Here is a 17,941-nt window from a genome sequence, read left to right on the forward strand (position 1 = left end):
GTGTGGGTGCTGGAAGTTGCTGTCAATTTCAGCTGGTATAACAGCATGTGCTGACTACCTCATTGTTATTCATACAGAAAAATCTGGACTATTATATACACCAAGTCAGTGATTTATTAATGCTTAATAACTAATTAAAGTAAAAGAGCGGTATCTATTTAACCCAAGTCACCCTTGTAGGGTGATTTCTTGAGTCATAGCGTTAATGAACTTCGGATAGTTATATTGAAATAAATATATTCAATTAGTGCACCAGTGGTAACAAAATCTAGGAGTTTAATTTTCTGCCTGGTCCTTTAAAAGAGTCAATCAGAATTCTTCAAGACTAGGTTATATGAAATAGCCATTTAAAGGGAATATGCTGCTTTATTGACATATTCAAATTAATATTAATTGAGATAGCCTACAGTTATAAGTCTAAGGGTAATAAAATCAAAGCTAATATGAAAGTGAAGGATATTATATCTTCTAGATTGTAGAAGTAGTTTCTACAGTCAAATAATTCCACAAATCAAAGGCATCTTCTTTGTCATTAAATGGAAATTATTATGTAGAGAAGGCTTATGCTTCTTTGAAAAATTGAACTAAACCATCCCAAAATGTCACCAAATGTCTGAAAATTGATTGATGGTTTTGAATCAGTAGCCATGAAAATATAAAATAATTTTACTAAGCAAAATAAGATCTGGAAGTGTCAAATAATCTGTGCAGTATTTCTACATCAGAACATGTGTTTCACAAATGATTCTGCAGAAACATCTTTCAGTTCCTTCACATCCATTCTTTACATCATTAGTATTCAGAGGAAAGTAGTAAGTAGATACAGGAGGACAATACAACCTAGAGAAAGGAACACAAAGGATTCTGAAGATACTGTAAATCTTAAGCAACAAGCACAAAATACTGGAGGAACTCAACAATTCAGGCAGCATCATGTAGGGGAATAAACAGTTGATGTTTTAGGCCAAGACCCTTCAACAAGACTGGAAAGGGGGCAGAAGCCAGATGAAGAATGGAAAGGAGTACAAGTTGGCAGGTGACAGGTGAAACCAGGTTGAGGGGGAAGGAGGGTGGATGAAGTAAAAAGCTAGGAAGTGATTGGAAGAAGAAGTAAGGGGCTGAAGAAGAAAGAATCTGATAGGAGAGGAGAATGGATCATGAGAGAAAGGGAAGGAGCAGAACCAGAGAGAGGTGATGGGCAGGTGAAGAAAAAAGAAAGGGTGAGAGGGGAGAACTAAACTGGGAGATGGATAAAGAGAGAGGGGAGAACTAACCGGAAATTAGAGAAATCAATGTTCTGCATAGAGGATGTAGCATTCTAACAATTAAAATAACACTGTAGGACTAAAACTTTTTATCAACTGATAGATCACTAACCCCATCTTTAGGATATACTGTAACAGGTGGATGATTTTGGTGCTAGGCAGAGGAAAGACCACTGTTAATAAATAATTATTGGCAAATCTGTCTTCAGCACCATTTCAGATTATGCTGGGCAAAGGCTTGCACCTATTCTATTAATCTATTGGAAATGTCTACAAAGATACAGAACATTGAAATGCTCAGCACAGGTTCTTTCTGTGCCAAAGTAATACCTCTAGAAATAATAGACAGGAGAAATAGATCCCCCAGTTTATCTGCTCAATATACCTTAAGTAATCATAATGTTAGTGATTTCCTTCATTTATACCACTAGTTGCATTTTACCATCAACAAAATAAAATACTTGTTATAGCAAGTTTCGATACACAGATGCCACACAAAGGTGAGGATGGGGAACATGTTGAGTGCCAGTTTTAGGGATTATATAACTGATTCTTCTGCCTGTATTTAGACTCTATGTTATGTCTGCCTCTGAAGGCTTTGTTTATTGACATAACTGAAATGGAGGCTGAGGGCCTTACTCACCTCCGTGCACATTTGTGCCACCCTGAGCAGGGTGAATGTACGGACGGCAGCTGGTCCGGATGGAATACCTGGCTGTGTGCTCAGAGTCTGTGCAGGGCAGTTGGTCAGGGTCTTCACGGACAATTTTATTCTGTCCCTGGCTCAGGCAGTTGTCCCCACAAGCTTCAAGATCGCCACCATCGTGCCAGTGCTGAAGCATTCCACTGCTACGGGCCTGAATGACTTCCGTCCAGTTGCACTCACCCCCATCACTGCAAAGTGCTTTGAGAGACTGGTTCTATCACATCTGAAATCCTGTCTGCCCTCTACCCTGGACCCCATCAATTTGCCTATCGCACCAACAGGTCAACAGAGGACGCCACCTCCACGGCACTTCACTCTGCCCTGACCCACCTGGACAGCCCCAACTCTTAGGTCAGAATGCTGTTCATTGACTTTAATTCGGCATTCAATACTGTGATCCCCTCCAAGCTGATCGCCAAACTTCGCCAGCTTGGTATCAGCTCATCCCTCTGCAAATGGACCTTGGACTTTCTGACTAACAGACCTCAATCAGTTAAGTTAGACAACCTCTCCTCCTCCACTCTCACCCTGAACACCGGCGTGCCTCAAGGCTGTATGCTGAGCCCTCTTCTGTACTCCCTTTTCACCTATGACTGCGTTCCTGTACATGGTTCTAACTCCACAATCAAGTTCGCAGACAACACCACGGTGGTTGGCCTGATCAGAGGGGATGACGAGACGGCCTACAGGGACGAGGTCCAGCACCTGGCCATGTGGTGTGCCAACAACAACCTGGCCCTTAACACCCAGAAGACCAAGGAGATCATTGTGGACTTCAGGCATGCTAGGAGCCACACTCACGTCCTCTTCTACATCAGCAGAGCTGTAGTGGAGCGTGTATCAAGCTTCAAATTCCTTGGTGTCCACATTTCCGAGGATCTCACCTGGTCCCTGAACTCCTCCACCCTGATCAAAAAAAGTGCAATAGCACCTTTATTTCCTGTGGAGCATCAAGAAAGCTCAACTCTGTCCCAGGATACTGATGGACTTTTACCGCTGTACCATTGAGAGCATACTCACCAACTGCATCTCAGTGTGGTATGGCAATTGTCCTGTATTGGACCACAAAGCACTCCAGCGTGTGTTGAAAACTGCCCAGCGGATTATCTGCACCCAATTCCCAACCACTGAGAACGGCTACCATAAACACTGCCTGGGCAGGGCGTAAAGCATTATCGAGGATGCATCTCACCCTAACCATGGACTTGTTACTTTCCTCCCATTTGGTAGGCGCTACAGGAGCCTCTGTTCCCACACCAGCAGGCACAGGAAGAGTTTCTTCCTTGAGGCTGTAACCCTGCTGAACCTCACACCACAGTGCTAAACAGTTTTGCAGCTATAATGTACTGTCTCAGTACTTTCATATTTGTGTGCTGTAGCGCTTTCTTTTTATTTGCAGTTATTTTGTAAATAACACTATTCTTTGCATTTCTGGTTAGATGCTAACTGCATTTCATTGGCTTTGTATCTGTACTCGGCACAATGACAATAAAGTTTAATCTAATTTAATCTAATCTTGTAACCATCACTTCTAACTCATTGAGCATTATTTCTACTGGAAATTTGTTCCTATAACTTTGATTCTTATCTTGTATGTGGCTAGCAAATAAATATCCATCAAAAACTAAAATGTTAATGGGGCATATATTTTCACTAGGTTCATATTCCATTTCACCATTGTTAATTGGATCAATTTTTATTAATCTGGAACATTATAGACAAGGAAAGGAAATCTATCAAGAAGCAAGTTGTTTCCACCAAAAAGATGGCAGTGAGTAATGATGTGTCAACAAATAATGAAACAATTAACATCTTTCTCTAAAATATCTCTTCCCATGTTCTTCATAATATAGTAATATTATGAAATTATGTAACATAATAAGTGCATGCAATGTTGTAATAATCCAGTAATAAACATGTTCTATTTCCCTAGTTTTAGTTCTATTGTACTTCATTTTGTGAGTTTGACCATGGTTTTCTTAGCAAATAGGTTCTAGGAAACCTAATATCTAGCAACGGTGGTTTGCTATTACCTACCGTTGGGCGAACTAAAGAAATTGCCATTTCAATAGCAAACCACCGTTGCTAGATATCTTATATCTTACTTGTATCTTATATCTTGTATCTTACTTTTAGCTCTTGTCATCAAAATTCTTAGAAGTATAGTCATAGTCATACTTTATTGATCCTGGGGGAAATTGGTTTTTGTTACAGTTGCACCATAAATAATAAATAGTAATAGAACCATCTAGGTGATATGACTCATTAGACTTATGGTCCTATGTTATTCAAGTTCTATTGCTCCAGGTTTCTTAAGAAGAGTGATAAATACTGATTTTTTTCATCTCTTCTGGTATTATTCCAGTCTCATAAATATCATTGATTAAATCAGTAAGTTTTTCAATTCCATAATCTTCAAGGGCAAAAATTTGTTCTATTACTAATTCATCAGGACCTGCTGCCTTTCCTCTCTTCATCTTATTTATTGCATTACGAACTTCAGATTTTAAAATACTTGGGCCTTCAACGTTTTTCCAGGTCCACAAGCGTCTCGGATGGTTTTTAAAGTAGGTATTCATAATGACCTGATTATTCATCTTGCACCATTCTACCCATTTCTCACCTCTTTCATTTCTTTCCCCTAGTCCAAATTTTCCTATGGTATTTCATTCAGCATCTTGTCCTACTTTAACATTTAGATCTCTCATGACAATAACAATATCTTGAAATTTGCATCTATTCTTTGCTTGTTCAAACTCTTCATAGAATTCATCTATATCCTCATTTGTTCCATCTGTTGTTGGTGCATATACCTGTATAATGTTATGGATACTATCAGAACGAGCTATTCAAGCGCAAAAAGATTTGTTTCTTTGTTTGTTTTATCGACTACACAAAAGCATTTGATAAAATGAAGCACAATAAGTTATCTGAAATATTACAGAAAACTCTAGATCTAGATTCGAAAGACCTCCACCTAATCAGAAATATGTACTGGGAACAAACTGCTGCTGTAAGAGTAGATGGAGAAGTGAGTCAGTTTATGAAAGTCAAGAGACAAGGGTGTGTTTTCTCCCTTGATTTATTTACTGTGTACAGTGAAACAATATTACAAAACATAAGAGACATCTTGGGAATCAAAGTTGGTGGAGAAAACATCATTAATTTCAGATATGCAGATGACACTGTGTTAATTGCAAGTACAGAGGAAGAACTACAAAACTTAATTGATATCATTGTTGAAGAAAGTACAAAAATGGGTCTATCTATCAATTGCAAAAAGACAGAATGTATAGTGATATCCAAAAAGAAGGAGAACCCTATCTGCAGGCTGAGAATAAATGGGGAAGACTTAAAACAAGTACAGAACTTTTGCTACTTAGGAAGCTGGGTGACATCAGATGGCAGGTGTGACAAGGACATCAAAAGAAGAATAGGGATGGCAAAAGACACCTTTACGAGATTGAAGGGTACACTGACCAGTACTAAACTAGGCATGACAACCCGCCTCAGAGTACTGAAATGTTACGTTTATGCAGTTACAGTACTTGGTAAGTGGGAGACCTTCAAAAGTGAAATGTATGTTCCTGTCAGAGTGAAAAACAACGATAACAGGCTTAGAGAGCCTTGGTTTTTGAGAGATATTGAGGCCCTTGTTAAGAAAAAGGAGGAGTTGCAGGTAGGAACAAATGAGGAACCTGAGGAATATAGGAAATGCAAGAGACCACTGAAGAATGAAATCTGGGAGACTAAAAGAAGGCATGAGTTTGCTCTTGTAGTCAAGTTGAAGGAGAATCCCAAGGGCTTCTACAGATATATTAAGAGCAAAAGGATAACCAGGGACAAAATTGATCCTCTGGGAGGTCACAGTCATAATCTATGTGTGGAGCCAAAACAGATGGGGGAGATCTTAATTGGATTTTTTGCATCTGTATTTATTTGTGAGATGGATACAAAGTCTCTAGAAGAGAGGCAAAACAGCAGTGAGACCATGGGCCCTACACAGATTACAGAAAGAAGCTGTTTACTGGCTTGAAGCAAAGAAATGTGGATAAATCCCCAGGGCCTGACAATGTGTTGTCTTGGGAGCACTGTGGGAGACAAATGCAGAAATTTCAGGGGCCCTTGTGGAGATACTTAAAACATCCTTAGCTATTGGTGAGGTGCTGGAGGATTTGAGGATAGCTAATGTTGTTCCATTGTTTAAGAAAGGCATTAAGAATAAGCTAGGAAATTATAGGCCAGTGAGCTTGGCATCATTAGTAGGAAAATTATTGGAAGATATTCTAAGTGATCATATTTATACTTGGATAGACAGGGACTGATTAGGGATAGTCAACATGGTTTTGGTGTGGTAGGTCATTTCTAACCAATCTTATGGAAGTTTTGGAGGAATGATTTGGATCATAATGTGGTAAACTGGATCAGCAAATTTGTGGATGATACCAAAATTGTGGGTGTAGTGTACAGTGAGGAAGAGTATCAAAGCTTGCAGCAGGATCTGGACCAGCAGGAAAAATGGGCTGAAAAATGGCAGATGGAATTTAATACAGACAAGTGTGAGGTGTTGCACATTGGAGACAAGGGTAGATCTTACATGGTGAGTGCTAGGGTGCTGAAAAGTGTGGTAGGATAGAGGGATCAGGGAATATAGATCCACAATTCCTTGAAAATGGTATCACAGGTAGATAGGTTCATAAAAAAATGCTGTTGGCAATTTGACCTGCATAAATCAGTGCATTGAGTACAGGAATTGGGATATTGTGTTGAAATTGTATAAGATGTTGGTGAGGCCTAATATGGAGTATTGTGTGCAGTTTTAGTTACCTACTTAGAGGAAATAAATAAAATTGAAAGAGTACAGAGAAAATTTACAAGAATGTTGCTGGGACTTGAGGAGATGAGTTAGAGGGAAAGGTTGAATTGGTTAGAACTTTTTTCCCCTAGAATATAGAAGATTTAGGGGAGATTTGATAGACTGATACAAAATTATCAGGAGTATAGGTAGGGTAAATGCAAATAGACTTCTTCCATTGAGGTTGGGTGAGACTACAACTAGAGGTCATGGGTTAAGTGTGAAAAGTGAAATATTTAGGGGAACATGAGGAGACACTTCTTCACTCAGAGGATGGTGAGAATGTGGGACATTTAAGAGAAATATGCATAGGTAGACGGATGGGAGGGGCATGGAACGCTATTGTCTGGGTGCAGGTCAGTGGGACTAGGCAGATAAATGGGTTGGCACAGACTAGATGAACCAAAGGGCTTGATTATGTGCTGTAGTGTTTTATGATTCCTAGCTCGACCCAGGTTTTGCAGAAGGTAATGCATTCACCACTACTGATAGGTTCTTGATTAGTAAAGGCATCAAAGTTTACAGCGAGAAGGCAGGAGAATGGAGTTGTGAAGTATAATAAATCAGCAAAGATGGAATGGTGGAGCAGAGTTGATGGGTCAAATGGCCTAATTTGACTCCTATGTCTTATGGTCTTATAAAACCAATTGCTGAAAATGAATGAAAAATATTTTTCAATTTAACTTGAAAATTTCTAAAATGGGGCCAAAAGCCTAATAAAGAAGGAGAGATGCTTATTCGATGATTAACTATTCAGTCAGGTACATTTAGAAGCCCGTAGCTCTTGTACATCTAGTTTACAAATAATGTCATTGGTCTGTAGTTTGTAGAAGCTCAGTATGATTTGCTAAGATGTCACTGTGCTTGTCATGTAATATATCATGCCCATCCCTGACATTCTGCATCTTTTTCAGACTCAATTGATATAGTTGCACAACAATATTAAAAAAGAAAAATATATTAACCAAAAATATTTTTATGTGTGGCTAATATATATTGAGGTCAAGGATGTATTTTTGTTTCCCAATATTTTATATCTTCATAATGATTAATTCCACACTGTGATAGTTGTAAAATTTAACATGCATTGTACTTTTCTGATTTGTGGGCAGATAGATTAGTTTCAATGAGGTATTGTCACTGATTAAGATAGAATAGATGTCAGATGTATAAATCAGTCAAAGTGACATGGGAGGATTTTTTTTAGCATTTATTGTGGCATGTATAACTGGCTTAGAAGCCCTCTTCTTTGAACCATCCTGTCATTACAATTTTGTTAAAATTCAGATCCATGATAACCGTATTGACATTTGTTGCTAAAATGTGATACTAAGTTGCCCATTTTATCACTTCTCTAAAATACTCTTTTCAATAACTTTCCAGAAATTTCTTGTTATAATTTATTTTCATACAACTGAATCAGGTCAGAGTGCAATTTATTTACTATTGTCTCTCTACTTCAGCAGTTCACATTTCTAAATATTTGGATAGCCAGATATTTGCATGGACCTGAAATACAGGAAATTGTCACCTTTGTTGAGTAATGTAACTTAAGCAATACTTTATGTTGATCATATCTTCTAGGCTATAGTGCAGTGTTGGTCACCTTAACCTTACTTAGCTGCTGTGAGAATTACAAATGAAAAGACTTAATGTTATTAATAACAAAAACATTTAAAAAGGAACATTTAAAAAGGAACAGAAAGCCTGATAATGAGGAGGAGCTTTTTATTACATAATAACTTATTCAGTCATATATATTTAGAAGTCTACTGCTGATACATCCACTTTGCAAATGATACTATGGTCCAGTAGTTTAGTAACAATTCAATATGGCATGCTTGAAACTATGATTGCCAAGTAATATGTCATGCCAATCCTGACAACTTGCATCCTTCCTTTTAGACTCAATTGATATTTGTTGTTAGGAGCTTGGTTTGTTATAATTTTCTAGTAAGTTCACGTTAAATTGAAAAATACTTTTCATTTATTTTCTACAGTTGTTTTTATATGATCATAAAACATATGAGCCGAATTAGGCCACTAGACCTGTTGAGTCTGCTCCACCATTTCATTTTTGCTGATTTATTATCCTTCTCAACCCCATTCTCCAGCTATCTTCTCATAACCTATGACACCCTGACTAATCAAGAACCTATCAACCTCCGTTTTAAATATAATCAATGATTTGGCCTCCACTGTTGTCTGTAGTCATGATTTCCACAGATTTACTGTTGCCTGGATAAAGAAATTCCTCCTCAGCTCTGTTCTGAAAGGACATCTCTCTATTTTGAGGTTGTCCTCTCTGGTTCCAGCCTTACCTATTACAGGAAACACTATAGAACTCTGGTTAGGCCACACTTGGAGTACTGTGTCCAGTTCTGGTCGCCTCACTATAGGAAGGATGTGGAAGCATTGGAAAGGGTACAGAGGAGATTTACCAGGATGCTGCCTAGTTTAGAGAGTATGGATTATGATCAGAGATTAAGGGAGCTAGGGCTTTACTCTTTGGAGAGAAGGAGGATGAGAGGAGACATGACAGAGGTGTACAAGATATTAAGAGGAATAGATGGAGTGGATAGCCAGCGCCTCTTCCCCAGGGCACCCCTGCTCAATACAAGAGGATGTGGCTTTAACATAAGGGGTGGGAAGTTCAAGGGGGATATTAGAGGAAGGTTTTTCACTCAGAGAGTGGTTGGTGCGTGGAATGCACTGCATGAGTCAGTGGTAGAGGCAGATACACTAGTGAAGTTTAAGAGACTACTAGATAGGTATATGGAGGAACTTAAGGTGGGGGTTTATATGGAAGGCAGGGTTTGAGGGTCAGCACAACAGTGTGGGCCGAAGGGTCTGTAATGTGCTGTACTATTCTATGTTCTATGTTCTATGAAACACCTTTGCTACATCCAATCTACCTATGCCTTTCAATATTCGATAAATTTCAATGAGATCTCCCTTCACTCTTCTAAATTCCAGCGAGTACAGGCCCAGAGCTACCAAACACTCCTCATTTTTTAACCCTTTGTTAACCCTGGGATCATTCTTCAATCTTCCTCTGGACCTCCTCCAATGCCAGCACATCCTAAGACGCACAAAACAGGCAAAATAAATTATCGGTCAGATGTCACTGGTGGTCTTAAAATACTGATTGAGGAAAAACAGTAAAAAGTAATGAATCATCAGTAATTAACTTAGTTTTGATTAAGCTAAGTCCTATCTTCTCACTGTGACAATTTCTTCCTTTGTTACAAGCATTGTACTAGGAGTGGGGCTGAAGTTCCAGGAGAACACTAGGGAAAAACAAAAGGAGGAACGTTTTTAAACACTGGAGATTTTGACTACAGAGGTCTTATGGGGTGCAACAAAGGTTCATTGGACCACATAATACCTGGCTTTACTTAGCCAATAACTGGTGAATGTCATGGAGTTCTGATGTTTGTACTGAAGAATCAATATGTTTGCCATAAACGGGGAAGAATTGCTTTAGACAGAGGGTAGTGAATCTGGAATTTTTTGTCACAGACGGCTATGGACGCCAAGTCATTGGATATAGTTAAAGTGGGAAGATGTAGGTTCTTGATCAGTCAAGGTGTTAAAAGTTACAGGGAGAAGGCAGGAGAATGGGGTTGAGAGGGATAATAAATCAGCCATTATGGAGTGGCGGAGCAGATTCATTGCTCTGAATGGCCTAATTCTGCTTCTATGTCTTATGGTCCTATGGGGTGCAACAAAAGTTCATTGGACCAGTTACAGTGTCAGCAGGACTCTCGTATGCGATAAGATTGGATTGACCTGGGATGTGCATCAGAGTTTAAAAGAATTAGAGCACATCTCGTTTTGGCAGATTAACAGGGTGGAATCAGCAAAATGTTTTTCTCTGTATTTGGATGTAAGTAAGGTGTGTATGTTGGGAGGGATTATGTTTGGAACCTTGGGCGCCATGCTCACATTACAGGATCATTTAGGGTTGAGATGAGGAGAAATTGTCTCTCTCAGAGGCTGGTATGTAGATCTGTGATTGCTCTATCACAGAGGCCAAGTCATAGGATATATTTAAGAAGGAGATAGATTTTCTGAAAGAAACATTAAGTCATATGGGTAGAGTATAGGAGCTTTGAAGTAGTGTACCTTTAAACAGAGAAAAGAAGCTGGTGAAGCAGGAGGGAAGATGGGGAAGCGGATGTGTCTCACTAACCGATGACAGGCTCAAATTCTGGGTGTGCCAACTTACCTGTCCTCATGCCTCTTTGATCTGATCTTCAGACTGACCTGAGACAGGTCGATATCCATGATGTCCTTCGTCACGTCTATGTAGCTTCCTTTGGGAGGGGAGCAGATGCCTGGACTGTGCATGTCCTTAGTCACACATTTACGTTGCTGCACTTTGAATGCAGGGCATGGATCAGGGGCCTGACCTCTAACTCCTCTAAGTACCCTTCCCATAAACTTGAATCTGACCTCTAATTCCCCACATCACTGTTCCTAAACCCTAACCTTACCCCAAATACCCCTCTTGGTTGCTAAAACCATCCCTATGAGTTAAAAAAAGAACAATTAAGTCTGAGCCATGATCTCAATGGAGACTGCAGCTGGATGCCATCTTGACTGGAACTTCATAGAATTTGTTTTAAACCAGTGACCTACTGGATATCTTGCTTTCTCATACCAGTCCATTTCTTGGTTGTGGCTTAGAACCATGGATTTGGCTAGGATCATTGTTACAGGGCTACTCTGACAAATTCATTGACAAGTATAGATTTTTTTCTCCAAACTATATCACTTTTACTGACATATGCTTCATTGCTGAAGTCATAATTTTACTTTTCTCAGGGTAGATAATTGTTTGCAGAGAACATAAAACTGCAGGACATGGAGCTTGCTAATTGGCTTAAATCCCACTGAGTAAAAAGCAGCGACATAGAAACCACAATCTTAAAATAATTTAAACATTTAACAGGAGCATTTGTCAGATATTGGACAACTTGTTGTCAGTTCTGATGTATCCAATTAAATTCATCAAAGAAATAATTGAACTCCAACAATGACTAATACTTACGTTCACTTAATTTTAAATCACTAAATATTAGATACACTAAAATATAATGCATTAAAATGTTCTGTTTCTGAAGAAAGTTCAAAGTTCAAAGTAAATTTTATTATCGAAGTACATACAGTATATGCCACCATATACAACCCTGAGATTCATTTTTTTTGTGGGCATACTCAAAGAATCTATAGAATAACAGGATCAATGGAAGACCACCCAACCAGGGTGTTCAACCAGTAGAGAGGAGAACAAACAGTGCAAATGCATATGTAAATAAATAGCAATAAATAACGAGAACATGAGATGAAAAGCTCTTGAAAGTTAATGCATTTTTGTGGGAACATTTCAATGACATGATAAATGAAGTTGAGTGAAGTTAGTCCTGACGAAGGGTCTCGGCCTGAAACGTCGACTGCACCTCTTCCTACAGATGCTGCCTGGCCTGCTGCGTTCACCAGCAACTTTGATGTGTGTTGCTTGAATTTCCAGCATCTGCAGAATTCCTGTTGTTTGAGTGAAGTTACCCACTTTTGTTGAAGAGCCTGATGTTTGAGGGGTGGTAACTGTTCTTGAACCTGGTGATGTGAGTCCTGAAGCATGTGTACCTTCTACCCGATGGCAGCAATGAGAATAGAGGATGAGTGGCTGGTCGGGATCCCGAATGATGGATGCTGCTTTCCTATGACAACACTTCATGTAAGTGTGCTCGATGGTGGGGAGGGCTTTACCCTTGATGTACTGGGCCGATTCCACTACTTTTTGTAGGATTTTCCGTTCAAGGGCACTGATGTTTCCACAGCAGGCTGTGATACAGTCAGTCAATATACTCCCTACTACACATTCATAAAAGTTTGTCAAAATTTTAGATGCCATGCTGATTCAGCAAACTCCTAAGGAAATAAAGGTGCTGCCATGCTTGCTTTGCAATTGTACTTATGTGCTCTCCCAGGGCAAGTCCAAATAGTAACATCTAGGAATTCAAAGTCGCTAACCCTATCCAGCTCTGATCTTCTGATGAGGACTGGCTCATGGACTACTGATTTCTCTCTCCTGAAATCTACAGTCAGTTCCTTGGTCTTGCTGACGTTGAGTGAGAGGTTGTTGTTATGACATCTCTCAGCTAGACTTTCACATCTCCCTCCTAAACGCTGATTCATCATCACCCTTGATTCAGCCCATGACAGTGGTGTCATCAGCAACCTCGAATATAGCATTGAAGTTGTGTTTAGCCGCACAGTCATTGGTGTAAAGTGAGTAGAGCAGGGGGCTAGGCACACAGCCTTGTGGTGCACTTGTGCTGATGGAGATTGTGGAGGATATGTTGTTGCCAGTCCGAACTGACTGGGGTCTGCAAGTGAGGAAATCCAGGATCAAATTGTCCAAGGAGGTATTGTAATCAAGGTCTTGGAACTTATTGATTAGTTTTGAGGGGATGAAGTTATTGAATGCTGAGCTGTAGTTGACAGAGACTATCAAGGTGTATGCATCTTTGCCGTCCAATGTTCCAGGGTTGAGTGAAGAGCCAGTGAGATGGCATCTGCCGTGGACCTGTTGCTCTGGTAGGCAAATTGAAGTGGATCCAAGTAGTTTCTCAGGTAGAAGATGATATGTTTCATCACCAGCCTCTCAAAACACTTCATCATTGTGGATATAAGTGCAACTGGGCGCTATCTATTGAGGCAAGTCACTACACGCTTCTGATTTATACTTGAAGCCTACTTGAAGCAGGTGGATACCACACACTGCCAAAGTGAGAGGTCTCAATGAGCACAACAGCCAGTTGATCAGCACTGGTCTTTAGTAGATGGCCAGCTACCCCGTCCAGTCCGGATGCTTTTCGTGGGTTCACTTCCTGAAGCAGCCAGCACATTGGCTTCAGAGACTGAAATCATAGGATCATTGGGGGATGAGGGAGTTAACGATGGTTCCTCCGTGTTCTGATAATGAAAGACCAATAATTAACACCATTCCCCATTCTATTGTCTATTGTTCTTCATTTCCTTTCAGAGGTATTGTGTGAGTGATTGCTCTGATTCTAAAGCTGGGACTCCTGGAATGTGCTCCCCTTAAATAAAGTACCTTGTTGGTAGAACTACTGTGGAAATTTCAAATCATGAAATTACCTGGAATACTTTTGCACAATATTTCATAACATAAAACATGAGAAAGTCTGTAGATGGTGTTAATGCAGTCCTGAAGTAGGGTCTTGGCTCAAAACATTAACTGTTTACTCTTTTCCATAGATGCTACCTGACCTGCTGAGTTCCTCCAGTACTTTTTGTCCGATGATTTCATAACCTCAATTGATTTTTCTGGTTTATTTTCTATTATGATATTGGACTTTCTCTTCTTCCTGGAATTGGGCTTTCCGAGATCTGCACATGCAGCATCCTAGGGGCCTAATGTAGCTATTTCTGTAGCCATTTTTGATCTGTGCATTAATAGAAAGACAGAATGGGTATAAAGGAAGTTGAAAATGGCTGAAAAATGACAAAAATGGAAAGAACAGCTGAACACAAGATCTGAAGATCCTGGAAATCCAGTGTAACACACACAAAATGTTGGAGGAACTCAGCAGGTCAGGAAGCATCCAAATAAAGAAATAAAGAGACAATGTTTCAGGTTGAGACCCTTCATCAGGGCTGACTGATGAAAAAATGCTGAAAACCATGTTTGGAAACTGAACCAGAGTTAACATTTAAAGTGGAAGACCCTTCATTCCTATTCATTATGGATAGGAGCACACTTTAAGTGCTGCTCCACATTTGTCCAGCGGTTGTCCTAGACTACCATCAGCAGTCACTCTGCCAATGTTGTTCCCTCAAAAAGATATAGATTAGACCAGATGTTGAGATTCCAGAGTAAGGTTAAAAACCATGGCTTTCTAATTCAGGAATGCTACCATTAGGCCAATTCTAACATAGCCCTAGATAAATTAAAATAGAAAATTAACAGATAACAGTCAGCATTTCCAGTGATTTATTTCCAACAAGCAAGTGAAAAAAAAACTATAAGTTGAAAGTCAGGCTGCCTATGCACTGTAATTGTGGATGACTTCATCAGCTATACTGTCAGCAAGGTTCCTTGTCAAAAACAGAGCCAAAGAAAATTATTACAGATACAAATACAAAAGTTTTGTGCATGAAGTAAGCCTGTTAATTTATTCAGGTTAGTTTTTTGGTATGGAGTTAAGGGAGCAGGATATTAAGAGTGGCATTGCAATGTGCTGGTATTTCATTCACCACAGGTCACCCAGAAATGCCTCAAATTGCATGAGCTCCATGCAAGGTAAACACGTTCAAAAGCCTTGTTAGAATTTTGTTCTCATTCCAGTCCCATCGTAGATTATTTTGACCCTCAAGCTTGGGTTCATTCTCATCAATAACCCTCCGTTCCCCGAACTTTTCTTGTGACTTTCTCTGAAATCCAATCTGCCTGGGTAAATTAAAATGCTCCACTGCATTTAACTTCTTAGTTACAATTGGGCTTACCTAATGCTTTCAAAGAATTGCAGTCCAGGCTTCAATCTCAGAGCACGGCATCAAAGCTGGTGATAAGGCATGTTTAAAATATTCATTCACCAATAGATGATGTTTGAAAATAATAGTCACAGAATGTTTGGTATTTGTAACCAACTCCTCAAACAGTGAAAAGCTAATGCATTTAAAGCTGATTTTTTGTAAAAGCTTTCAAATAATAATGCTTTTCCTTTTTTACTGCTCAGAAACATAATTAATCTAAATGGTTCCTGGGAAATCCATATCGATTTTAATTCTTTCATGAGTATCAAACCAATTAGCCACCATTCAAACTGACTCTGGCTCAACTTTAATTAGGGATCAGTTCTCAGTAGCTGAGTTTTGATGTCAGTTCTAAACTCAATCATTCCACAAATAATATAACGCCTGGGCTACTTTAAATTTCTTACTGTCATTTTAATTGTACATGGGCAACATTTCTCAAAGTAAGTGCAGTTTCTCACAGAACAAGAAGTTAAGTGCCAAGGGAGCAAGTGGTTAACTTGCAAGTGACACTACAGTTAATGGTAAGCAGGAAGGAGAGTAGCAGAGGTAACGGGTGGTGGAACAGATAAAAAGGGCCTGAAGTTATCCTATTTTATGCAGTATGTGGTATTTCATATGATATAATAATGCATGTAGGAGTAGCTTTATCTATTTATTTATTTAGAGATACAGTGCAGAACAGGCCCTTCCAGTACACCGACCAACCTACTAAACGGTATGTCTTTGTCGCTCTGACACTCCAAGCTGTAATCGTGTTGTGCTAATCACTACACCATGTGGCACCTTCCCGTAGCACGCATTTGTCAATAAAAAAGCAGGTTAAACATCTTATGTGTATGTACACAATCATCAGTCAATAGTGGGATTTCACTGGGTATGTGGAAACAGTGGGAAAACGTTGCTGAGGCCAAGATTAGATCAGTCACAATTTTACTGAACGACAGGGCAACTTCAAATGCCCAACTGGCCTTTATTGTTCCTGATTCTTATGCCAATTGGGAATGAAGTATTCAATGAGAAAATGGTTCACAACACAGGGAACTCCATACTCACCCCACCTCCCGACATAATGGGGATAGGGTTCCTCTTGCCCTCACCTAACATACCACAGCCTCCATGTCCAGCACATCAGTCTGCGCAACTTCTGCCATCTCTAACAGGATCCTATCACTGAACAACACACATAAAATGCTGAAGGAACTCAGCAGGTCAGGCAGCATCTACGGAAAAAAGCACAGTCAACGTTTCGGGCTGAAACCCTTCAGTTGGACTGGGGTTTGCCGAAGGGTTTCAGCCCAAAAAGTCGACTGGCTTTTTTTTATAGATGCTGCCTGGCCTCCTGAGTTCCTCCTGCATTTTATGTGTGCTGCTCAGATTTCCAGAATCTGCAGATTTTCTCTTGTGTGTGATCTTATCACTGGGTACATCTTTCCCTTCCTCCCCTCTCCACTTTATACTGAATTCACTTTCTTCTTGTCCCTCTCACCAATCCCTCTCACAGTATATAATTCTGCAACTGTGCCAAATGCTCTACCTGCCCCTACACCTTCTCCCTCACCACCACTTAGGGCCCGAAACAGTCCTTCCAGGTGAGGCAGTGCTTCTCCTGCAAGTCTATCAGGGTCATCTACTACATCCAGTACTCCCGGTGAGGCCTTCCCTACATCTGTGAGATCCAACAAAGACTGGGGAATTGCTTTGTTGAGCACCTTCACTCTGCCTTCAAAAGGCAGGATTTCCCAGAGGCCAGTCATTTAAAATTTTCTTCCTACTCCCATTTCTTCAAGTCTGTCTATGACTTCCTCTACTTCCATGATCAGGCCAAGTGGAGGATAAAGATGCAACACCTGACAGTCCATCTGGGTAGTTCTCAACCTGATGGTATGAACATTAATATCTCTTATTTCCAGTAACCAATTCACTCTATTTTCCCCATTTTCTATTTTCTAGTTGCCTTCTCACCCCTCTTCTTCTCCATCCTCATGGCATGCCTATCACCTCCCTCCACCTCCTTCCAACTATTCCATGCTACACTGTCCTTTCGGATTAGATTCTTCCTTCTTAAACCCTTCACCACTTCCACCTGTGATCTCCCAACTTCACAGAGTGCCACCCCTCCCCCACCCACCTACCTTCACCCTAGCTTGGTCTTTCTTACCACTTGCCAGCTTGTACTCCTCTTCCCACCTCTGGTTTCCATCACCTTTTTTTCCATTCCTTTCCAATCCCAATGAAGGGTCTCAGCACAAAAAGTCTTTCTCCATAAATGATCCTGATATGCTGAGTTCCTCCAGCATTTTGTGTGTGTTGCTCAAAATTTCCACCATGTGCAGAATCTCTTGTGTCTCACATTTATGTTTAATCCTTCATTTTGAACTACTTCATTAAGTTTAATGCTGGAAATTTTTACTACCTTCTTTATGATGTATTTTTCCTACAGACTTTTGAAATATATCCAGTTTTGAGAATTCCAGATCTATAATGAGTCCAGTTAACAATCACTCATTTTTTTCATTGCTTCCCTTTATGTAAGAAGATATCTTC

Source organism: Mobula hypostoma, chromosome 1 (genome assembly GCF_963921235.1).
Source record: "Mobula hypostoma chromosome 1, sMobHyp1.1, whole genome shotgun sequence".
Classification (NCBI taxonomy): Eukaryota; Metazoa; Chordata; class Chondrichthyes; order Myliobatiformes; family Myliobatidae; genus Mobula; species Mobula hypostoma.